At 41.3% G+C, this 26,451-nt stretch overlaps 1 pseudogene across 1 annotated transcript; it reads left to right on the forward strand.

Moving 5' to 3' along the window:
* On the forward strand, positions 1-26,451 carry LOC144582946 (UDP-glucuronosyltransferase 1A8 pseudogene; annotated as a pseudogene). The gene is made up of 3 exons (XR_013536481.1): positions 1-100; positions 25,882-25,988; positions 26,315-26,451. The product of XR_013536481.1 is annotated as a UDP-glucuronosyltransferase 1A8 pseudogene (transcript).

Genomic DNA, 26,451 nt, shown 5'->3' on the forward strand with positions numbered 1-26,451 from the left:
CCAGGATGCCCCGCGGGAGCGCCGGCCTCTCGCGCGGGGTCTTATGGGAAACGTAACTCCTTCGCTGAAGGGTTTGGGATCTGTAGCGGGAGCGGGAAAGGTGAGCTGGCTTAAAAGTTGGCTGGTGAGTTCGCAGGTCCCCTCGGCCAGCGGAGCACTCATTCATTCACATTTTTAAGATTATATTTATTGCTTTCCACAATCCATACTACCCGCAGCACGGTGTACAAAGTCAGTGGAGGAGGGCGAGGGGAGAGGCGGCCCAGGCCTGCCTGAGGACGCGGCGCTCTACTCGTGTCGGGGCAGTGGTCTCGGGCCACGGGAATCGCTGCCGTTTCGCGACCCTGGGCCTGTGGCGGCTTGGAGAGCCCCAGCCTCGGTCGTAGCTCACTTGTCTTTTAGAGTAAAAGTTACGTAAACATGGGAAACAGTTGTGTAGGGCTTCAAGTTTGCCAAGTACCTTAAGGACAGTTTCCAAGAGTATCTTCACTACAAACGTTGTGAAAAATGTTCCACATTCCCTGAATGTTTATAACCACCTCAGTGTTTATTTTGTCTCCACTAACCGTAAGTAGCATGCAAATACACTAAAAATATCTCAAAATTATTCCTTTTCCCACTTGAGCCCTTTTGGCAGGCTATTTCAGTAGCCTGGCTAGGCTTTTTTTCTGGTATCAATCCCTTTCCAGTCTCCATGCAAGAATGAAGGAGGGCGTCAGGAAGAAAATAATTTTGGCTTCAGCCAAAACTTGAGAGATTGAGAACAGAGATAGCCACCAGTGAAGATGGAAAGGCAGGAATCCAAGAGAATGCCATACCAAGGAATTTGTATTAGGAACATTTGAGGGAGATTTGTGTGCCTGGGAGGTTCAGGAAATGTTGGTAAGGAAAGAACTCGAGGCAGTGGGCCAGCTAGGAGGCAAAAAAGCTCTATACTAGAAAATGAAAGTGGTAATAGCCTGTTTTCAATTGTCATCAGTCTTTACTCTTCCACATCACCCCTTACCAGCTCCCTCTTCATGACTCTCCACCTTGGCTCCATGACATTCTGTCTTCTGCTTCTCTTTCTCTTTTTTTTTTTTTTTTTTTTTTTTTTGACTTTCTCACCTTTGCCTGCTGTACTTCACTCCCCCTCTTCTTTATGGTAGATATTCCTCAAACTTCCATTCCCTGACCAAGAATGACCACTGGAAAACTGGTTCCAAGAGAACATGGGCTTTAACTAGTGTTCCCAGCAACCCAAACAGTGCTTGGCTCATTGCAGGATTTTAAGAAATGTTTATTGAATGAACAAATGGCCTCTTACCACCATCCTTCTCCTCATCTAGAATCAAAGTCTTGGAGCTGTATTTGAAACTTCGCCTTTTGTCTATGAATCCAACTAGTGGCCAAAGTATTGTCCGGACAGTCCTTCCATTTTTATAGCTATCTCTCCTCCTATCAGATCCCCATGAGGTCTCACCTGCATTAGGATAATAGCCTTTTCAGTGGACTCCCATTTTACACAACCCACCCTGCTTATCACTATAAGATGCACTATCCATCTAAGCTGCACTTTGAGCTCAAACCTCTCTGCTAAAGAAGCTTCCACGATTCCTCAGTGTACACTGTGGAAACTTCATTTTGATGTTCTTAGTCCACTGATGGTTCCAACATTCTTTTCATACTATATTTCTAACTACTCACCTTTTTACCAAAGTGCTTTCAAATGTACCATCTATAAAGCAGTGAATCCCTGAGCCTTTAAGGGAAAAGATAAACACTAGCTGCCAGTCTTTTTGTTTTACAATAAGAAACCCTGTACAACAAAAACACTTTTTCTGGATTGGTTCCATGAAAACCAGTGCTGTGTCCCTGAAGTAGGAAGTACCTTTCCAGTAAGGGACTTCCTTTTAAATTGCTTTTGATATTAGACAACGTTCCTGGCCACCGAGGACCCCATAAATTCCACAATGAAAGCACCAAAGTGGCCTCCTGGCTCCCAGACACAGCATCTCTAATTCAGCCTTTAGATCAAGGGGTCATAAGGAACTTTAAGGCTCATTACATATGGTTTTCTACGGAAAGGAGTGTCAACACTGTGGAAGAGAATATCACTTTCATGATATTTTCAACAGGGAGAATATCATGAAAGTCCAGAAGGATTACACCATTGAAGAGGCCCGTGTTATGGAAAAAGCTGTGAAAGCCATCAAGCACCAAACAACACAGTGCTGAAGAAAACTGTGTCCAGATGTTGTGTTTGACTTCACAGGATTTACAACAGAGCCAATCAAGAACGCCATGGAAGAGATTGTGGATATGGCACCAAAAATGAATAAATAAATAAGATAGGCATAAAGTATTTGAAGATACAGGTCTGGGAGAAATTCAAGAGTTAATAGACAACAAATCTGAGCAATTAACAGAAGATGATGGAGATTAGTGTTTTTGAATCAGTACCAGACAATGAGGAAGAAGATATAGAAGAAGCACTGTCAGAAAATAAATTGCCAGTAGACAATCTTGCAGAAGGATTCTGATTAAGACTGCTTTGGGACTTCTTTTACAACTTGGACCCTTCTATGATATGGGTACTGAAACTAAAGCAAATAGTGGAAGATGGATTAGTACTGTATGCAAGCATTTTTAAAGAATTGAAAATGCAAAACTATTAGACAATAATTATGATATATTTCCATATAAAGTTAAATCGAGTGTGCCAATGTCTTCTGCCTCCCCTTCCACCTCCTCAACGAATTCTCCCTCTGCCACTCCAGAAACAGCAAGACCATCCCCTCCTCTTCCTCAACAGTCCACTCAGTGAGCATGGAGACCTTTATGGTGATGCACTTCCACTTAATGAATAGTAAAGATCTTTTCTCTTCCTATGACTTTTCATTTTCTCTAGCTGACTTTATTGTAAGAAAAATACAGTATATAATACACAAATACACACAATATTAATTGACTTCATGTTATTGGCAAGACTTCCAGCAAACAGCAGGCTATTAGTAGTTATGTTTTTGGGGAGTCAAAAGCTGTATGCTCATTTTTGACTGCACAAAGTTGGTGCCCCTAATTCTCACTTTATTCAAGGGCCAACTGTAGTAGCAATGAACAATTGAAAATTGGAATGAAAATGCCACTTAATAGCATAAAAATATGAAATATTTAAGGCTGAATCTGACAAAAGATGTGAAATACTGTACACTAAAAACTATAAAACATTAATGAGTGACCTAAATAAACAAATATATTCATGAATTGGAACACTCGAAATTGTTAAGATGTCAGTTCTCCCAGTTCTATACATTCAATATAATCACAACCCAAATCCCAGCAGGCATTTTTTGTACAAATTGGCAAACGGATTATAAAATTTATGTGTAACTGTAAAGGACGCACAAAAGCAAAAACGACAATGGAAAACAAGAAAAAATAGCTAATGCTGACTCATTTTAAGACCTCCTACAAAGGATAGTAATAAAATATTTCATAAATATATCAATGGAACAGAATAGAAAGTCCAGAAATAAATACACAGTTGTATGAATAACCAAGTTTTTACAAAGGTACAAAGGCAATTCAGGGGAGAGAATAGTCTTTTCAGCAATTGGATATCCATACCCAAGAAAGCAGGAAAGGGCATTACTTCCGTGGTCTTTTTTCCAAAAACGTATAACTCCAGTCTATGATGAAAACATCAGACAAACTCAAACTGAGGAATGTTCTACAGAGCAACTGACCAGCACTGCTCAAAACTGCCAAAGTCATCAAAAACAAAAAAAGTCTAAGAAACTGTCACAGGCTAGAGGAGGTGAAGGAGACATATGACTAAATGTCATGGGAGCACAAGACATTTAGTCATATGTTTCATGGATGGGATCCCAGAAATGTAAAAGGACATTAGGTAAAAATTAATGACATCTGAAGAAAACATAGACTTTAGTTCATGATGTATCAAACGTTGGTTAATGAATGGTGATAAATATGCTATAGTAACATAACATTTAAAAACGGGAAACTAGGTACAGTATATATGGGAATTCTCTGTGCTATTTGTTGCAAACTTACTGTAAATCTAAATTTATTCCAAAATAAAAAGTTTAATGGAAAAAAAGTCCACGGACTGGGAGAAAATATTTGCAGAGCGTGTTTGTGATAAAGGAGAAATATTCAAAAATTATAAAGAACATTTAAAATTCAATGAGGAGAAAATGAAAACAAACCACATTTTTTAAAAAAAGTGCAAAGATTTGAACAGACATTTACCAAATAAAGTGTACAGATGGCAAGCAGGCACATGTAAAGACACTTAACATCATTAGTGATTAGAGAAATCAAATTAAAACCACAATTTAATTTACACACCCATTAGAATGGCTGAAAGGGAAAAGACTGACAATACCAAATGATATAGTTTAGATATTTGTCCCTTCCAAATCTCATGATGAAATTTAATCCCCAGTATTGGAGGTTAGGCTTAGTGGGAGGTGTTTGGGTCATGGGGGTGAATCCTTTATTAATGTCTTGGTGCCTTCCTCTCAGTAATGAGTGAGTTCTTCCTCTATTACTTTCAGTAAGAACTGATTGTTTAAAAGAGCCTGGCACCTCCTTCCTTTTTCTCTGCTCTCTCACCATGTGATGGGCATCTTCTGCCTTCACCTTCTGCCATGAGTGGAAGTAGCCCGAGTCTCTTACCAGATGCAGATGCTAGTGCCATGTGTCTTATACAATATGCAGGACCATGAGCCACAAAACATGTTTTCTTTGTAGATTACCTAGACGTAGATTTCCTTTATGGCAACACAAAAAGTCTAAGACACCAGGTGCTGGTGAGTGTGAAGAGATCCTGGTGGTGGGAGGGGTCATGGGTCCAGCCACTTTGGAATATTATTTGGCAGATTCTTTAGAAGGTTAACATACACCTATCATAGAACACAGCTATTCTTAAGTATTTATTCATGAGAAAAGAAAGTGTATTTGCTATATTATTTGTATTTTTACATTTTTTATATACTATAATGTTTTCACATCTTAAAATCACTTTCTGGCTGGTGATGCAGTGCCCCTCTGCGGGCCAGTTAATTATAAGAGATAGCAAACAGTCCATCCTTATAGCTCAGAGCCCACTGAAATTATTCAAACTGGAGTCCTAAACTGTTTCTCCTGCCCTGCCTGTCTTTCCTCCAGAAACTGCAATAGAGCTGTGATCTAGACTCTATCCCCGCTCTTCTCCCTTCTGCCCCTTGTATTTCAAATCAATAAGTATACAAAGCGTTACTTTGCCACAGCCCCTGCTTCCAGTCTATACCAGTCAGGGTTCAATGAGAGAAGAAGAGCCACTGTGCATATAGATGGTGAGGGATAGGCAAGAGGCAAGGTGGGAGCTGGCTGGACGATCCCTGCAAACGGCCTTGGTGTCTGATGGTGGAGCTTAAGGACCCCAGGGTGGGTCTTCAGGCAGGGTAGATGGATGTGAAATGGGGACAGCGAGGAGAAGCCAGGACCCACCGAAGGGAGTGGAACTCGGACAGTTCTCACTGCCTCCTACCTGGACAATGTGAATGACCTTCAGAAGCTGGGACCCTTCCTGATAGAGCTAATCACATACCTGTCTCAGGTATGGGAGAAGCTGACAGGGGTGTGAGAAAAGTGGAGCAGCTGTTGGTTCAGCTGCTGCTTTGTGCCTGTGACATTAAGCAGAGAGGTGACATGAGACAAGTGACAACATTAATGAGCTCCAAAAGTGCCTGTCCTGAACCTGAATTAAAAACAAAACAAGAATAGGCTGGGCACAGTGGCTCATGCCTGTAATCCCAGAACTTTGAGAGGCTGAGGCAGGAGGATCACTGAGACCAGGAATTACAGACCAGCCTGGGCATCATGGTGAGACCCCCATCTACAAAAAATTTTTAAAAATCAGTAGTACATGGTGTCACATACCTGTAGTCCCAGCTACTTGGGAGGCTGAAGTGGGAGGATTGCCTGAGTCTGGAAGCCAAAGCTGCAGTGAGCTGTGATTGTGCCACTGCACTCTAGCCTGGGTGGCAGAGTGAGACCTTGTCTCAAAAGAAAAAGAAAAGAACAAAATATAGAATGGATGTTGAATTTGTTCAAACACTTTTTCTATGCCTATTAAGATGATTACATGGTTTTCTTTTTTTAGTTTATTTATTTAGTGTATTACATTGATCCATTTCTTGTGGTTATTTTTATTTATTTATTTATTTTTGTTTTTGAGACAGGGTCTTGCTCTGTCACCCAGGCTGGAGTACAGTGGGGCAATGATGGCTCACTGCAGCCTCGACCTTACAGGCTCAATCAATCCTCCCACCTCAGCTTCCCTAGTGGCTGGGACTATAGGCACACATCACCACACCTGGCTAATTTTTGTAGTTTTTGTAGAGGTGGGGTTTTATCATGTTCCCCAGGTTAGTCTTGAACTCCTGGACACAAACCATCCACCCTTGGCCTCCCAAAGTGCTGGGATTACAGGTGTGATCCAACACACATGGCTAATTTTTAAAGACATTATTTATTTTTATGATTAATTTTGGTGAAATACACATAAAATTTATTACATTAACCATTTTAAGTGCACAGTTCAGTGTTGAGGACATTCACATTGCTGTGCCGCCAGTAGCACCATTCATCTGTAGACCTCTTTTCATCTTCCTAGACTGAAACTTGGGATCCATTAAACCATAATTCTTCATTCTCCCTTCTCCTAGCCCTTGCCAACTACCATTCTTGTCTTTGCTTCTATGAATTTGACTATTTTAGGTACCATATACAAGTAGAATGATTAAACCAGTTGTCATTTTGTGGCTGGCTTATTTAACTTAGCACAGAGTTCTCAAGGTTTATCCATGTGGTAGCATGTGTCAGAATTTCCTTCTTTAGGCTGAATCTTGTTCCACTGTTACCAGATTTCGCTTATACACTCATCTGGAGATGGGCACTTGGGTTGCATTCACCTTTTGGCTGTTGTGAGTTAAGTTGCTGTGAACAAGACTGTACAACCTTGATTAATTTTCTAAAGGCAAAACCAGCTTTGCATTCCAGGGATAAACCCCATTTGCTTATGGTTTATGATCTTTTTATGTATTACATATTTTAAAATATTATTTGTATTAGTCCCATTTTCATGCTGCTTATGAAGACCTACCCAAGATTGGACAATTTACAAAAAAAAAATTATTGTGCTTACTGTTCCACATGACTGGAAAGGCCTCACAATCATGGGCGAAAGGCAAGGAGGAGCAAGTTACATCTTATGTGGTTGGAAAAGAAAGAGAGCTTAATCAGGGAAACTCCTGTTTTTAAAACCATCAGATTAGCCTGGCGCAGTTTTCATGCTGCTGATAAAGACATGCCTGAGATTGGGCAATTTATAAAAGAAAGAGGTTTAATTGTCTTAGAGTTCCATGTGACTGGGGAGGCCTCACAATCATGGCAGAAGGCAAAGAGGAGCAAGTCACATCTTACGTGGATGGTGGTAGGCAAAGAAAGAGAGCTTGTGCAGGAAAACTTCCATTTTTAAAACCACCAGATCTTGTGAGACTTACTGTCATAAGGAGAGCATGGGAAAGACCTGTGCCCATGATTCAATTACCTCCTACTGGGTTCCTCCTGTGAAACCTGGGAATTGTGAGAGTTATAATTCAAGATGAGATTTGGGTGGGGACACAGCCAAACCATATCATTATTGAATTTGATTTGCTAAAATATTGTTTTAAATTTTCATATATAAGGTTTGAGGGTCTGTAGTTTTTCTGTCTTGTCACATCTTTATCTGGTTTTGGTATTGTGGTAATGTTGGTCTCACAAAATGCATTAGGACATTTCAAATGCTTCCGTTTTTCAGACTAGATTGTGAGAAATTGGTATTGTTTCTTCCTTTGGTGTTTGGTAGAATCAGTGAAGTCATCTGAACTTTCCCCTTTTGTTTGTGGGAACAGTTGCATTCAATGTTCAATTTAAATTAAAAAGATACAGATTATGTCATTTGGGTTATTAATTTCTTCTTGTGTAAAGTCTGACAGCTTGTGTCTTTTAAGAAATGTTTATTCCATATAAGTCATAGATTTTGTTGGCATGAACTTGTTTATATTCTCTTATTATTTTAATACCTGTAGAATCTATGGTGATACTACCTCTCTCATTCCTGATATTGGTAATTTGTATCTTCTGTCTTTTTTTCTAGTCAGTCTAGCTAGAGATTTATCAAGTTAATTGATCTGCCCAAAACATCAGCTTTGGTTTCATTGGTTTTCCGTTTTTGATTTCATTGATTTCTATACTGATGTAAGCCTCCAGGGAAGGTAGATCACTCATTGTCGTGTTTGTTTTTCAAGGGCAGTCATCTGCCAGTGCCCCAGTCACCAAGAGACAAGGTGACTAAGCAATGTCTAGTAACCATTAGGCTCAGGCTCCCTGGAGGGAACCATCTTGTGCTCCTACAAGGATTATGCCCTGAAGTTGGCTGCTGAATCCCTCACTAAATGTTCCTCAGGGTGTTACCTGACACACACTGCTGGGCTAATACATGGAAACCTGCATGATGTAATTCAGCCCAATGCAACAAGAATTCCATGAACTTCTTCTGTGCGAGGTATATCATGGGTACTGTGGAAGTAGGATGAAAATAGGAAGAAGACATAATCTCTGACTTTAAGGAGTGCTCATGATACTGGGGATGACCAATATGTATTCCTGAAAGAAGGCACCAGGCCTATGGGGTGAGCCCACAGCAGAGGCCTGCAGCTCTCTTCAGAATGCAGAAGCAGAGTGGGCAGAGAGCGGCAGCTCAGTAGAGTACTTGGGCAAGCATAGGGCCACGACTCCCTACTGCAGGCAACATATCTGAAGAAAGCCACTATAGTAGGTGACAGCCACATTCTATCAAATCTCTGGAAGGATCCATGGAGGTTGTCAGTCTTATTCAGCCTTTCAAAGGTTCAAACTGCAAATGGGAAGGAGTGTGATGAGGTGTGTCCAGCCTGCTGTTCCATGGTGGCTGTGATTCAGTTTTGAAGGTTTCTCTGGGGTTCCTCTGGCCTGAAGGGGTCCATTCACTTCTGTGGGAGCAGTGCTTAGTATTTTATTTTCAGTTTACACCTTCCTGGGCATCCCCATTAAGATGTGCAGATAATCATGCACATGCTTCACGTGGCAGCTCCCTTGGTCAAACACCTTTTTTTCTTTTCCTATGAGAATTCCTGAACAAGTGAGCCCTGGTGCATCCTTCACCTGTGTTTCGGACCTAACCTTTCCACGTCTTTATGAAATTCCTGGTGCCACTTACTGCTGCTTCCACTGACCAACTTCTCTTTTCCTTCAGTCTACCCTGAGAACATGATACCCAACACCATACACTATCTCTTTGGCCCACTCAGGACATTCTGGTGATGCCCTGTAGCCTGCTGTCCCTACTGGCTATCAAGGTCCCCAATCACGTCAGCTTTCCTGGCTCACAGGCCTTGTTTTATGCCACTCTTCATGCTCACAAGCACCTGGTGTTTTAGTGCTTTTTCTGTTGCTATAAAGGAATTATCTGGGGCTGGGTAATGTATAAAGAAGAGATGTTATCTGGCCCTCAGTTTTGCAGGCTGTACAAGAAGATTGTACACGTACATCTGCTTGTGGCAGGAGACTCAGGCTACTTTCATTCATGGCAGAAGGTGAAGGTGGAAGGTACTGATCACATGGTGAGAAAGAAGCAAGAGAAAAAGGAGTAGTTGCCAGGCTCTTTTTAGCAATCAGTTCTTGCAGGAGCAATAGGGCAGGATCTCACCCACTACTGGGAACAGTGTTCTATGTCATTTGTGAGAAATCCCTCCCCGTAACTCAAATACCTCCCACTAAGCCCCACCTCCAACATTAGGGATCAAATTTCAACACTTGACTTCAGAGAGACAGATATCTCAACTATATCATTTGATATGGTCAGTCTTTTTTATCGCAGCTATTCTAATGAGTATGTAAATTAAATTGTACTTTTAGTTTGATTTTTCTATTTAATAATGTTGAGTATCTTTACATGTGACTGTTTGCCATCTGTATACTTTCTTTGGTAAATGTCTGTTCAGATCTAAATCCTTTTTTAAGAAATTAGGATTTGTCTTCATTATTGAGGTTTTAAAGTTATTTATATATTCTGGATATTTATACTTTCTCAGTTTATGGACTGTCTTTTTTCCTTGAAACTTTTGATTTAATTTAATTTAATTTTATTTTTTGAGACGGAGTTTTCAATCTTACTGCCCAGGCTGGAATGCAATGGCACAATCTCAGCTCACTGCAACCTCTGCCTCCTGGGTTCAAGTGATTTTCCTGTCCCAACCTCCCGAGTAGCTGGGATTACAGGCATGCACCACCATGCCCAGCTAATTTTGTATTTTTAGTAGAGATGGGTTTTCTCCATGTTGGTCAGGCTGGTCTCAAACTCCTGACCTCAGGTGATCAGCCCGCCTCAGCCTCGCAAAGTGCTAGGATTACAAGCGTGAGCCACTGCAGCCAGCTGAAACTTTTTATTTTAGAATAAATTTAGATTTATGCAAGGTTGCAAGAACCAGCACAGAGAATTTCCATATATCCTATGCCTTGTTTTCTCTTTCTCTTTTTTTTTCTTTTTTGAGACAGGCTCACTCTGTCACCCAGGCTGGAGTGTAGTGGGGCGATCCCAGCTCACTGCAACCTCTGCCTTTTGAGTTCAAGTGATTCTCATGCCTCAGCCTCCTGAGTAGCTGGGATTACAGGCATGCACCACCACACCCAGCTAATTTTTGTATTTTTAGTAAAGATGGGGTTTCACCATGTTGACCAGGCTGGTCTCAAACTCCTTACATCAAGTGATCCGCCAGCCTTAGCCTCCCAAAGTACTGGGATTACAGGTGTGAGCCATGGCACCTGGCCTCCCGTATTTTTAAATGTGATGTTACTGTAGCATATTATCACAACTCATTAACCAACACATGATACATTATGAAGAACTAGTCTATGTTTTCTGCAGATGTCATTAATTTTTACCTAATGTTCTTTTTCATTTCTGGGAACCCATCCAGGATACCACATGACATTTAGCCATCACGTTCCCTTCATCTCCTCTAGCATGTGAGAATTTTTCAGACTTTCCTTGTTTTTGATGACTCTGACAGTTTTGAGCAGTTCTGGTCAGATGTTCTGTAGAATATTCCTCAGTCTTGGCTTGTCTGATGTTTTGATCATGGTTAGACTGGGGTTATACGTTTTGAGGAGGAAGACCACAGAGCTCATGTCTTTTCTTGCTTTCTTGCCTATGGACAGCCAACTATTGAAAAGAATAGTCTTTTCTCCACTGAACTGTCTTTGCAGTTTTGTGAAGACTTCGTTGTTCATACTTCTAAGCGTCTATTTCTGAACTTCCTACTCTGTTCCATTGGTCCAATTGTGAAATATATGATAAATATAGCTTTATAATGTCTTGAAATGAAGTAGATTAGTTCTGTAATTTATTTTCAAAGTTGTTTTTGCTCTTGTAGGTTTTCTACATTTCTGTATGAATTTTAGAATCAGTTTGCCAATTTGCACCAAAAAGGGCCTGTTGTGTCTTTGGTTGGGATCATATTTATAGTTCAACTGGGGAGAAATGGCATCCTAACAATTTTGAGTTTTCCAATTCATGAACATATCTGTTTATTCAGATCTCTCCTCAGTGTTTTATAGTTTTCAGTGTACAGTCTTCACGTCTTGGGTCAGATTTATCCCTGAGTTTCATGTTTTTGTGATGTTGTTTAAGTGGTATTTTCATTCCATTTTCAATTGTTCATTACTAGTACAGTTGACCCTTGAACAATGTGATTAAGGACACCAGTTAAACCACATATCATTTTGACTCCCCTAACTTAACTATTAATAGCCTGTGGTATAACAACAGCCTCACCAATAACGTAAATGGCTGATTAACACATACTGATTATGTTTTTTTTTTTTCTTTTTCTTTTTTTTAATTGCATTTTAGGTTTTGGGGTACATGCGAAGAACATGCAAGATAGTTGCATAGGTACACACATGGCAGTGTGATTTGCTGCCTTCCTCCCCTTCACCTATATCTGGCATTTCTCCCCATGCTATCTCTCCCCAACTCCCCACCCCCCTGCTGTCCCTCCCCTATTCCCCTCAACAGACCCCAAGGTGTAGTGCTCCCCTCCCTGTGACCATGTGTTCTCATTGTTCAACACTCACCTATGAGTGAGAACATGCGGCATTTCATTTTCTGTTCTTGTGTCACTTTGCTGAGAATGATGGTCTCCAGGTTCATCCATGTCCCTACAAAGGACATGAACTCATCGTTTTTGATGGCTGCATAATATTCCATAGTGTATATGTGCCACATTTTCCCTGTCCAGTCTATCATTGATGGGCATTTGGGTTGGTTTCAGGTCTTTGCTACTGTAAACAGTGCTGCAATGAACATTCGTGTGCATGTATTCTTATAGTAGGACGATTTATAATCCTTTGGATATATACCCAGTAATGGGATTGCTGGGTCAAATGGAATTTCTATTTCTAGGTCCTTGAGGAATCGCCACACTGTCTTCCACAATGGTTGAACTAATTTACACTCCCACCAGCAGTGTAAAAGTGTTCCTATTTCTCCACATCCTCTTTAGCATCTGTTATCTCCAGATTTTTTAATGATCGCCATTCTAACTGGGGTGCAACGGTATCTCAATGACATACTTATTATGTTATATGCTATATTATTATAATAAGGCAACTAGAGAAAAGAAAATCTTAGGTAGAGAAAAAATGTATTAAGTATTAAGTAAGTGGGAATGGCTCATCATAAAGGTTTTCTTCTTGATTGTCCTCCACTGAGTAGGCTGAGAAGGAGGAAGAAGAGGGCTGGTCTTGCTGTTTCAGGGGTGGCAGAGGGGGAAGAGGTGGAGGAGACGGAAAAAGAGGTGGTAGAGGCAGGCACATTTGATTCACCTTTATGGAAATACATCAAATTATTGTCTGACACTTTTGTTTTTTCAGTTCTTAAAAATGCATGCATCCAGGCCAGGTGTGGTGACTCACATCTGTAATCCCAGCACGTTGGCTGGCCAAGGCGGGTGGATCATGAGGTCAGGAGATCGAGACCATCCTGGATAACAGTGAAACCCCTGTATCTACTAAAAATAAAAAAATTAGCCAGGTGTGGTGGCACACGCCTGTAGTCCTAGGTAATCGGGAGGCTGAGGCAGGAGAATCGCTTAAACCTGGGAGGCAAAGATTGCAGTAAGCTGAGATTATGCCACTGCACTCCAGCCTAGGTGACAGTGTTGAGACTACATCTAAAAGAAAAAATGCTTGCATATAGTATGAATTCTTCTTCACCATTTGGTTTAGTTTCAGTAGAAAGGTCCAAGTAGTAAAAGAAGTCAAAAGCAGTCTTAACTAATCAGAATCCTTCTGCAAGACTTTCTAATGTCAATTTATTTTCCAGCACTGCTGCTTCTGTATCTTCTTCCTCATTGTCTGCTACTGACTGGAAAGCACTCATCTCCATCAAGTCGTCTTCCTCAGGTGTGGTGTCATTAGCTCTTGAATATCTCCAAGATCTCTGTGTTCAAACTCTTTACACCCACCTTGCTTTTTTTTCATGCCATATCTACCATCTCTTTCATGACTTCCTTGATTGGCTCTGTTTTAAATCCTTTGAAGTCCCACACACTGTCTGGACAGTTTTCTCTAGTGATAATGTATTGTTTTAGGCTTGATGGCTTTTACATCTTTTTCTGTACAACAAGGACATCTTCCATGGTGTAATCCTTCTAGATTTTCCTGATATTCACCCCATTAACATTTTCTTCCATAGCGTTGACAGTCCTTTCCATAGAAAACCACGTGTAAGGAGCCTTAAAGTGCCTTACCACCCCTTGTTCTAAAGGCTGCATTAGAGGTGTTGCTTTAGGACATGGAGACCACTTTGGCTCGTTTAATGTTGAGTTCATGGGGTTCTGGATGGCTAGAGGCATTGTTCAATATCAAAATCAGGTCAAAAGAAGTCCTTTACTGGAAGGTATTTCTGACTTCAGAGACAAAGCATTGGTTTTCATGGAACCAATCCAGAAAAAGTGTTTCTGTTGTACCGACCTTCTTATACAACGAGAAGACTGGCGGCTGGCATTTATTTTTTCCCTTATAAGCTCAAGGATTATCAGGTTTATAGATAAGGTTATTCTTGATCATCAATCGGACTGTATTTGCATAAGACAACAGAGTTTGCCTATCCCTTCCTGGCTTAAATCCTGGTGCCCACTTCTCTTCCTTACTAATAAATATCCTTTGTGGCATTTTCTCCTTTTTCTCTAGAATAGGGCACTTTTGCATGAATTAAAAACCTGTTCAGGTAGATTCTCTTTCTCCTCAATGCTTCTCTTCATGGGGTCTGGGAACTCATCTTCTGCCTCTTGCTTGGCAGAAGTTGCTTCTGTTATATTGAGTTTTTTTTTTTTTTTTTTTGAGACGGAGTTTCGCTCTTGTTACCCAGGCTGGAGTGCAATGGCGCGATCTCGGCTCACCTCAACCTCCGCCTCCTGGGTTCAGGCAATTCTCCTGCCTCAACCTCCCGAGTAGCTGGAATTACAGGCACGTGCCACCATGCCCAGCTAATTTTTTGTATTTTTAGTAGAGACCGGGTTTCACCATGTTGACCAGAATGGTCTCGATCTCTTAACCTCGTGATCCACCCGTCTCGGCCTCCCAAAGTGCTGGGATTACAGGCTTGAGCCACCGTGCCTGGCCCTATATTGAGATTTTTAAAGCTAAACCTCTTTCAAAACTAGCAAAACATCCTTTGCTACCATTAAATTCTCCAGCTTTATATCCTCCACCTTTATTTAGCTTTGTGTTGTTATATAGTGGCTTTGCTTTCTTCAGGTTATGTTAGAGTATATCAGTATGCCTTTCTTGTAACAATACTGCGCTCACATACAAGCTGTGTTTTGATATGCACCAGACATGATAAACAATGCAGGAGAACTGCAAGGTCAGTTTTTACTGTGATACACAATTTACTGGAGGGATGGACTGCACACACGGAGATGATCAGCCTGGCTTGGTGTTCTGAGTGGATACTTGCAACACTTGAACTCCCTGCAACAGCAACAGGAGGTGGCTATGAAATTATCACAGTAGTACAGTATGCACAGTTAACTTTAGGATTAGTGCAGCACAAGATTCTGACCCTCCCTAAACTACTCCCAAGATCAGTGCTTGAGATATTTTGTAGACCCTTCCCTTGATGGGTCAGTTGGCAACACCCAGATAGATAAGCTGGCTCATCTGATCTTGTGGCCACTGCCCAGGAACTGACCCAGCACAAGAAGACAGCTTCAACTCCCTATGATTTCATCCCTGACCAATCAGCACTCTTGGCTTACTGGCTTCCCCCAACCCACAGAGTAGTCCTTAAAAACTCTGTTCCCTGAAAGCTCACAGAGACTGAATTGAGTAATAATCAAACTCTGGTCTACCACACAGCTGGCTCTGCATGAATTACTCTTTATTGCAAATCAGCTCTGTCTAGGCAGCAGGCAAGGTGAGCCCCTTGGGCAGTTACACCAAGGGCCTGGAGGAGAGGGGAATGGGGAATTCTTGTTTAATAGGTCCCAAGCCTCAGTTTGGGAAGATGAAGACAGGGATTATAGGTTTTTAGGAGGAAGACCACAGAGGTAATGTCTTTTCCCACTTTCTTGCAAATGGATACCCAACTGTTGAAAAGAATTGCCTTTGCATCTTTGAAAAAACTTGGCTGTTCATACTTCTAGTTCTGAATATTCTATTCTGTTCTAGTGATCTATTTGTGAAATATTTGATTACTATAAATTTATAATAAGTCTTGAGATTAGGTAATAATTGCTATCCAATTTATTTCTTTTTTTATTGCATTTTAGATTTTGGGATACATGTGAAGAACATGCAAGATTGTTGCATAGGTACACACATGGCAGTGTGATTTGCTGCCTTCTTCCCCATCACCTATATCTGGCATTTCTCCCCATGCTATCTCTCCCCAACTCCCCACCCCACGCTGTCCCTCCCCTATGTCCCCCCAACAGACCCCATTGTGTGATGCTCCCTTCCCTGTGTCCATGTGTTCTCATTGTTCAACACCCACCTGTGAGTGAGGACATGCAGTGTTTGATTTTTTGTTCTCGTGTCAGTTTGCTGAGAATGATGGTTTCTAGGTCCATCCATGTCCCTACAAAGGACAAAAACTCATTGTTTTTTTTATGGCTGCATATTATTCCATGGTGTGTATATGCCACATTTTCCCTGTCCAGTCTATCATTGATGGATATTTGGGTTGGTTCCAAGTCTTTGCTATTGTAAACAGTGCTGCAATGAACATTCGTGTGCATGTGTCCTTATAATAGAAGATTTATAATCCTTTGGATATATACCCAGTAGTGGGATTGCTGGGTCAAGTGGAATTTCTATTTCTAGGTCCTTGAGGAATCGCCACACTGTCTTCCACAATGGTTGAACTCATTTACACTCCCACCAACAGTATCTTTAGCATCTGTTATCTCCAGATTTTTTAATGATCACCATTCTAACTGGCGTGAGATGCTATCTCAATGTAGTTTTGATTTGCATTTCTCTAATGACCAGTGATGATGAACATTTTTTCATATATGTTGGCCTCATATATGTCTTCTTTTGTAAAGTGTTTGTTCATATCCTTCTCCCACTTTTGAATGGGCTTGTTTTTTTCTTGTAAATCTGTTTTAGTTCTTTGTAGATCCTGGATATTAGTCCTTTGTTAGACGGGTTGAGTACAAAAATTTTTTTCCCATTCTGTTGGTTGCCAATTCACTCGAATGACTTTTACTTTTGTGGAACAGAAGCTGTGGAGTTTGATTAGGTCCAATTTGTCTGTTTTGGCTTTTGTTGCCAATGCTTTTTGTGTTTTGGTCATGAAGTCCTTGCCTATGCCTATGTCCTGAATGGTTTTGCCTAGATTTTCTTCTGGGGTTTTTATGGTGTTAGGTCTTAGGTTTAAGTCTTTAATCCATCTGGAGTTAATTTTAGTGTAAGGTATCAGGAAGGGGTCCAGTTTCTGTTTTCTGCACATGGCTAGCCAGTTTTCCCAACACCATTTATTGAACAGGGAATCCTTTCCCCATTGCTTTTTTTTGTCAGGTTTGTCAAAGATCAGATGGTTGTAGATATGTGGTGTTGCCTCCGAGGCCTCTGTTCTGTTCCATTGGTCTGTATCTCTGTTTTGGTACCAGTACCATGCTGTTTTGATTACTGTAGCCTTGTAGTATAGTTTGAAGTCTGGTAGTGTGATGCCTTCAGCTTTGTTCTTTTGACTTAGAATTGACTTGGCTATGTGGACTGTCTTTTGGTTCCATATGAAGTTTAAGGTGGTTTTTTCCAGTTCTGTGAAGAAGGTCATTGGTAGCTTGATGGGGATAGCGTTGAATCTGTAAATTACTTTGGACAGTATGACCATTTTCACGATATTGATTCTTGCTAGCCCTGAGCATGGAATGTTTCTCCATCTGTTTGTGTCCTCTCTTATTTCGTTGAGCAGTGGTTTGTAGTTCTCCTTGAAGAGGTCCTTTACGTTCCTTGTTAGTTGTATTCCTAGGTATTTTATTCTCCTCGTAGCAGTTGTGAATGGCAGTTCGTTCTTGATTTGGCTCTCTTTAAGTCTGTTATTGGTGTTTAGGAATGCTTGTGATTTTTGCACATTGATTTTGTATCCTGAGACTTTGCTGAAGTTGCTTATCAGTTTCAGGAGATTTTGGGCTGAGATGATGGGGTCTTCTAAATATAAAATCATGTTGTCTGCAAATAGAGACAATTTGGCTTCCTCCTTTCCTAATTGAATACGTTTTGTTTCTTTTTCTTGCCTGATTGCTCTGGCTAGAACTTCCAATACTATATTGAATGGGAGTGGTGAGAGAGGGCATCCTTGTCTAGTGCCAGATTTCAAAAGGAATGCTTTCAGTTTTTGCTCATTCAGTATGATATTGGCTGTGGGTTTGTCATAAATAGCTTTTATTATTTTGAGAGATGTTCCATCAATACTTAGTTTATTGAGGGTTTTTAGCATAAAGGGCTGTTGAATTTTGTCAAAGGCCTTCTCTGCATCTATTGAGATAATCATGTGGTTTTTGTTTTTGGTTCTGTTTATGTGAATTATGTTTATAGACTTGCATATATTGAACCAGCCTTGCATCCCTGGGATGAAGCCTACTTGATCATGGTGGGTAATCTTTTTGATGTGCTGTTGCAGTCGGTTTGCCAGTATTTTATTGAAGACTTTTGCATATATGTTCATCATGGATAGTGGCCTGAAGTTTTCTTTTCTTGTTGAGTCTTTGCCGGGTTTTGGTGTCAGGATGACAGTGGTCTCATAAAATGATTTGGGAAGGATTCCCTCTTTTTGGATTGTTTGGAATAGTTTCCAAAGGAGTAGTACCAGCTCCTCTTTGTATGTCTGGTAGAATTCAGCTATGAACCTATCTGGACCTGGGCTTTTTTTATGCGGTAGGCTATTAATTGCTGCCTCAACTTCAGCCCTTGTTATTGGTCTATTTATGGTGTTGACTTCTTCCTGGTTTAGGCTTGGGAGTTTGCAAGTGTCCAGGAGTTTATCCATTTCTTCCAGATGTACTGGTTTATGTGCATAGAGTTGTTTGTAATAATCTCTGATGATGGTTTGAATTTCTGTGGAATCTGTGGTGATATCCTCTTTATCGTTTTTTATTGCATCTATTTGATTCTTCTTTTTTATTAATCTGTCTAACGGTCTATTTTTTTTTATCTTTTTTTATTGCATTTTAGGTTTTGGGATACATGTGCAGAACGTGCAAGATAGTTGCATAGATACACATATGGCAGTGTGTTTTGCTGCCTTCCTCCCCTTCATCCACCTTTGGCATTTCTCCCCAGGCTATCCCTCCTCCCCCACCCCCACTGTCCCTCCCCTATTCCACCCAATAGACCCCAGTGTATAGTTGAAAAACCAGCTCCTGGATTTACTGATTTTTTGAAGGGTTTTTCATGTCTCTATCTCCTTCAGTTCTGCTCTGATTTTAGTTATTTCTTGTCTTCTGCTAGGTTTTGAGTTTTTTTGATCTTGCTCCTCTAACTTTTTCAATTTTGATGATCAGATGTCGATTTTAGATCTTTCCTTCTCATGTGGGTATTTATTGCTATATATTTTCCTCTAGACACTGCTTTAAATGTGTCCCAGAAATTCTGGTATGTTGTGTCTTGGTTCTTGTTGGTTTCAAAGAACGTCTTTATTTCTGTCTTCATTTCATTGTATATCTAGTCAGCATTTAAGAGCCAGTTGTTCAGTGTCCATGAAGCTGTGTGGTTCTGAGTTCGTTTCTGAGTTCTGAGTTCTATCTTGATTGCACTGTAGTCTGAGAGACTGTTTGTTGTGATTTCTGTTCTTTTGCATTTGCTGAGTAGTGCTTTACTTCCAATTATGTGGTCAATTTTAGAGTAGATGTGATGTGGTCCTGAGAAGAATGTATATTCTGTGGATTTGGGGTCGGGGGTTCTGTAAATGTCTATTAGGTTTGCTTGGTCCAGGTCTCAGTTCAAGTCCTGGATATCCTTGTTAATTTTCTGTCTCATTGTTCTGTCTAATATTGACAGTGGGGTGTTAAAGTCTCCCACTATTATTGTGGGAGTCTTAGTCTCTTTGTAAGTCATTAAGAACTTGCTTTATGTATCTGGGTGCTCCTGTATTGGGGGCATATATATTTAGGATCATTAGCTCTTCTTGTTGCATTGATCCTTTTACCATTACATAATATCCTTCTTTGTCTCTTTTGATCTTTGTTGCTTTAAAGTCTATTTTGTCAGAGACTAGAATTGCAACTCCTGCTTCTTTTTTTTTTTTTTTTTTTGCTCTCCATTTGCTTGGTAAATCTTCCTCCATCCCTTTATTTTGAGCCTTTGTGTATCCTTTCATGTGAGATGGGTTTCCTGGATGCAACACACCAATGGGTTTTGGCTTTTTATCCAGTTTGCCAGTCCGTGTCTTTAGATTGGGGTATTTAGCCCATTTACATTTAGGGTTAATATTGTTATGTGTGAATTTGATACTGCCATTTTGATGCTAGCTGGCTGTTTTGCCCATTAGTTGATGCAGTTTCTTCATTGTGTCAATGCTCTTTACCATTTGGTACATTTTTGGAGTGACTGGTACTGGTTATTCCTTTTGATGTTTAGTGCTTCTTTCAGGAGCTCTTATAAAGCAGGCCTGGTGGTGATGACATCTCTGAGTAATTGCTTGTTCATAAAGGATTTCTCCTTTCCTTATGAAGCTTAGTTTGGCTGGATATGAAATTCTGTGTTGAAAGTTCTTTGCTTTAAAGATGTTGAATATTGGCCCCCACTCTCTTCTGGCTTGTAGGGTTTCTGCTGAGAGATCCACTGTGAGTCTGATGGGCTTCCCTTTGTGAGTAACCCAGCCTTTCTCTCTGGCTGCCCTTAGCATTTTCTCCTTCATTTCAACCCTGGTGAATCTGACGATTATCTGCCTTGGGGTTGCTCTTCTTGGGAATATCTTTGTGGTGTTCTCTGTATTTTCTGGACTTGAATATTGGCTTGCCTTGTTAGGTTGGGGAAGTTTTCCTGGATAAAATCCTGAAGAGTGTTTTCCAGCTTGGATTCATTCTCTCCATCACATTCAGATACACCTATCAAATGTAGATTAGGTCTTTTCACATAGTCCCATATTTTTTGGAAATTTTGTTCCTTTCTTTTTACCCTTTTTTCTCTAATATTGCCTTCTTGTTTTATTTTATCGAGTTGATCTTCAACCTCTGATATCTTTTCTTCTGCTTCGTCAGTTCAGCTGTTGGAACTTTTATATGCTTCACAAAGGTCTCGTGTTGTGTTTTTCAGCTCCATCAATTCACTCATATTCCTCTCTAAGCTGTTTATTCTCGTTAGCATTTTGTCAAACCTTTTTTCAAGGTTCTTAGTTTCTTTGCATTGGGTTAGAACATGTTCTTTTAGCTCAGAAGTTTCTTATTACCCACCTTTTGTAGCCTGTTTCTGTCAATTCATCAGACTCTTTCTCCATCCGGTCTTGTTCCCTTGCTGGTGAGGAGTTATGATCCCTTGGAGGAGGAGAAGCATTCTGGTTTTGGGTATTTTCATCCTTTTTGTGCTGGTTCCTTCCCATCTTTGTAGATTTATCTACTTGTCGTCTTTCTAGTTGTTGACTTTCAGATGGGGTCTCTGAGTGGACGTCCAGTTTGTTAATGATGAAGTTATTTCTTTCTGTTTCTTAGTTTTCCTTTTAACGGTCAGACCCCTCTGCTGTAGGACTGCTGAGGTCCACTCCAGGCCCTGCTTGCCTGGGGATCACCTTTAGCAGCCGCAGAACAGTAAGGGTTGCTGCCAGTTTCTTCTTCTGCTTTGTCCCAGAGGATACCTGCCAGATGTCAGTCTGAGCTCTCCTTTATGAGGTGGCTCTTTGGCTATATGGGGGTCAGGGAGCTGCTTGAGGAGACAGTCTGTCCTTTATAAGAGCTCAAGTGCTGAGCTGTGATCTCCATTGTTCCATTCAGAGCTGCTGGGCAGGTACGTTTAAGTCTGCTGCAGCAGAACTATAAATGCCTTTTTTTTTTCCCCAGGTGCTCTGTCCCAGGGAGTTAGGGCTTTATTTATAAGTTTCTGTTGTTCTGTTGCCTTTTCTCAGGGCTGCCCTGCCCAGCAAAGAGACAGCCTAGTCAAATCTGCCTGCAGAGGCTTTTCTGAGCTGCTGTGGGCTCCACCCAACTGCCATGTGAACTTCACTGCAGTCTTGTTTATAGGGGTATAGTTAGAACTCTCTTGGCAATGGCAGCCCACCTCTGTAATGGCGGACTCTCTCAGTAATGGTGGACTGCCTCAGCAATGGCGGACTACCTCGGTAGTGGTGGACTGCCTCAGTAATGGCAGACACCCCTCCCCCACAGAGCTGGATCATCCCTGGTTCAGCTGTGCTTCCTGTGAAACTCTCAATCCAGAGCATTTCACATTGCTGTTTTTTGTGGGGGTGGGACTCGCCGAGCCTGATCACCTGGCTCCCTGCCCCAAACCCCCCCTTTTTTTTCAGTTGAACGGGTGACTCTGTCTCCCAGGGGTTCTAGTTGCCAGTTGAAAAGTCGCCCAGATTTGCGTGAGATTTTATGCAGAGACCTGCTGAGCTGGCTGAAACAGCCGCACTGGCGGCCCGTGGCACTTTTTCACCCAGTAATCTCCTGGCCTAGCTTCCTGTTTCAGTCCACTTTTTATCAGTTGAATGGGCAACTCTGTCTCCCCAGCATTCCAGTTGCCTGTTGAAAAGGTACCAGGATCTTTGTGATTTCCCGTGCTGTGACCTACTGTGCTGACTGAAACACCTACACAGAGATTTGTGGTGCTTTTTTGCCCAGGAATCTCCTGGCCTGGCTCCCTGTTTCAGTCCCCTTTTTATCAGTTGAATGGGTGACTCTGTCTCCCAGGAGCTCCAATCGCCAGCTAAAATGGCACCTGGACCCGTGTATTTTGTGCGGAGACCCACCACGTCGGCCAAAACAGCTGTGCTGGTGACCAGTGGGGCTCCTCCACCTGGGAATCTCCTGGTCTGCGGGCAATAAAAATCCATCTGGATATGCGGCATCCACTCACTCTCCATGCTTTTGCTGGGAGCTGCAATCCTGAGCTGCTCCTAATTGGCCATCTTGGATCCTCTTCCAAATGTACAATATTTCATATAAGCATTTTCACCTCCAGAGTCTGAGACTCACACGTTCAAGCATGAGCTCCAGCAGGTCCTGTGTCAAAGCTGCCTACCTCTGACAGCCTTAGAGATGAAACCATTTTTTTCTATTTTTTTAAAAGTAATTTTTGCTATTGTAGATCTTTTAAATTTCCATATTAATTTTAGAATCAGGTTGCCAATTGGTACAAAAAGATATCCTGCTAGAATTTAGGTTGGGGTTGTATTAGATGTATAGATAAACTAAGGAAAATGACATTTTAACAATTTTGAGTTTTTTTGATTCATGAACATATCTATTCAGGTCTCTCACCAATGTTTTGTCATTTTCAGTGTAGAGTGTTTCACATCTTTTGTCCGATTTATCTTTTAGTATTTCATGTTTTTGATGTTATTTAGGTGGTATTTTTTCATTTCAATTTTCAATTGTTCATTGCTAGTACATTTGACCCTTGAACAATGCGAGGATTGATGTACCAACTCCCAAGCAGTAGGAAATTCGCATGGAAGGTTGTTTTTTTTTGTGCAACAGAGTTGTGCTCTGTTTCCCAGGCTGGAGCACAATGGTGCAATCTCGACTCAGTACAACCTCTGACTCCTGGGTTCTAGCAATTCTCCTGCCTCAGCCTCCAGGGTAGCTGGTATTATAGGTGTGTGCCACCACACTCAGCTAATTTTTTTGTATTTTTAGTCAAGATAGGGTTTTCTTATGTTGGCCAGGTTGGTCTCCAACTCCTGGCCTGAAGTGATCTGCCCACCTCGGCCTCCCAAAGTGATGGAACTATAGGCGTGAGACACTGTACCTGGCCTGCATAGAATTTTTGGGTTCCTAAAAATTCAACTATTGATAGCCTACTGTATACTAGAAGCCTTACCCATAACAGAAACAGTCACTTAACACATATTTGGCACATTATATGTGTTATACACTGTATTATTACAGTAAAGTCAGCTAGAGAAAAGAAAACATTATTAAGAAAATATTGAGGTAGAGAAAATTAAGTATTCATTAAGTGGGAGTGAATTATCATAGATGTTTTCCTCTTGACTGTCCTCCATTGAGTAGACTAAGAAGGGGGAAGAGGAGGGTTGGTCTTGCTGCTTTAGGGGTGGCAGATGGGGAAGAGTGGAGGAGATCAAAGGAGGAGAGTCAGGCACACTTAGTGTAACTTTACAGAATTATATCATAATTATTGTTTGACCTTTTTTTTTTTGTTTTTGTTTTGTTTGAGACTACGTCTTTCTCTGTTGCCCAAGGTGGATTGCAGTGGTGCAATCTCAGCTCACTGAAACCTCCGCCTCCTGGGTTCATGTGATTCTCCTGCCTCAGCCTCCCGAGTAGCTGGGATTACAAGCATGTGCCACCACACCCAGCTGATTTTTGTATTTTTAGTAGAGATGGGGTTTACCATGTTGACCAGGCTGGTCTCGACCTCCTAACCTCAGGTGATGTACCTGCCTCAGCCTCCCAAAGTGCTGGGATTACAGACATGAGCCATTGTGCCTGGCTGCCTTTTCAGTCTTTGAAAATGCTTTTATACAATACTAATCCTTCTTCCCCATTTGCTTTCATTTCAGTGTCCATTCATGGAAGGGTCCATGTTGTAAAAGAAGTCAAAAGTAGTCTTAATAATCAGAAGCCTTGCCAGATTGTTTAATAACAATTTGTTTTCTGGCACTGTTTCTTCTATATCTTCTTTAGTACCTGGTACTGATTCAAAAGCACTCATCTCCATCAAGTCATCTTCTGTTGATTCCTCTGGTGTGGTGTCTATTCCTTCTTGAATTTTTCTCAGATCCATATCTTGAAAGACCATATTCTCCTTCTTTTGTTGCAGAATTAGAAATCCTAGGTTTGCCGGCAGGCAGACCACTTTGACACCTTTGGTGTTGAACTCATGGGTTCTGGGTGGCTAGGAGCATTGTCCAAAATCAAAAGAACTTTGAAAGACAGTCTCTTACTGGCAAAATATTTCCTGACTTCAGGGACAAAGCAATGAAAGAACCAATCCAGAATAAGTGTTGTTGAGGCCTTCTTATACAACAATAAAACTGGCAGCGTGTGTTGATCTTTTCCCTTCAAGGCTTGGGCGCTAGCATGTTTATAGAAGCGGGTGGTCCTATTTGTAAACCCAAACATACAAAGATACAAACTATGTCAAACGCATAGCATGAGTACTGAGAAAGGAGGGCGAAAACACGAGAATGACATCACCTCTGGCCTCAAGGAGCAGTCAGCAGTCTGAGGGAGACAAGGACATCTTTTCCTGAAGGAGGCAGTGGAGTGGTGGCATGTCTAGAATGTGGAAGTAGAGGGATCATAGAGAGGCAGCTCAGCAGAGTGCTCATGCAAGGATTGGGCTACTGACCCCCCACTGCATGCAATGTATCTGACGAAAGCCATTTAAAATAGGTGATAGTCACTTTCCATCAAGTCTCTGGTATGGTCCATGGAGGCAGGGTTGTACATCTTGTTTCAGCATTTCAGAGGCCTCTCAGGGTTTGGATATGGAAGAAGACAAGCAGCAATGCTTATGCATTGCAGAGATGCAGGTGAGTTCCAATTTCTTGCCAGTTAGGAGGTCAGTGCTGAGGGCCTTGTTGTCTTTCTTGGAACATGGGATGCTAATTCCTTTCTGGACAGAGAGGTTTTGGTTGCCAAAAGGCAAAATCTAAATATTGCTTTGGGACAAATTCCAAATACATTAGATTTATTCAAATTTACTTTCTCTTTATCTTTCTGAATCTTCAGGGTTCAAAAACATTGCTTAATTATTCTCTTTCTAAACTCACATTGCAGCACAGGGCATAATCTGTCCCCAAGGCAAAGACCATTAGCTATTCTTGTCTGGAAAACATACAAATAGATATCTCAGCAAAGGCTACTCATGTATTCTTGTTCTTATGAGTAAATCATTGTCAGTGACTGTGATTTTTTTTTTCTGAAGGGATAAATACACGCCTCTATTAGGGTCAGGTTTTGTGCCTGTAATTCTTCTGCCTACTGTATTATAGGAGCTTAGAATCCCAGCTGCTGGCTCTGGGCTGAAGTTCTCTAATGGCTCCTGCAGGGTGGACTGGCCCACTTTCCCTATGTGTGTGTTTGCTGCTAACCTGTGGCTTTGCCCATGCAGGCAAACTGCTGGTAGTGCCCATGGATGGGAGTCACTGGTTCACCATGCAGTCGGTGGTGGAGAAACTCGTCCTCAGGGGGCATGAGGTGGTCGTAGTCAGGCCAGAGGTGAGTTGGCAACTGGGAAGATCACTGAATTGCACAGTGAAGACTTACTCAACCTCATACACTCTGGAGGATCAGGACCGAGAGTTCATGGCATTTGCCAATGATCCATGGAAAAGACAAATACGAAGTATATTTTTTCTATTAGTGAGTCCATACACTCGTATTTTTGACTTATTTTTTTCAAATTGCAGGAGTTTGTTTAAGGACAAAAAATTAGTAGAATACTTAAAGGAGACTTCTTTTGATGCGGTGTTTCTGGATCCTTTTGATACCTGTGGCTTAATTGTTGCCAAATATTTCTCCCTCCCCTCTGTGGTCTTCTCCAGGGGGATATTTTGCCATTATCTTGAAGAAGGTGCACAGTGCCCTGCTCCTCTTTCCTATGTCCCTAGAGGTCTCTCAGGGTTCTCAGATGCCATGACTTTCAAGGAGAGAGTACGGAACCACATCGCGCACTTGGAGG

Source organism: Callithrix jacchus, chromosome 6 (assembly GCF_049354715.1).
Source record: "Callithrix jacchus isolate 240 chromosome 6, calJac240_pri, whole genome shotgun sequence".
NCBI classification, from domain to species: domain Eukaryota; kingdom Metazoa; phylum Chordata; class Mammalia; order Primates; family Cebidae; genus Callithrix; species Callithrix jacchus.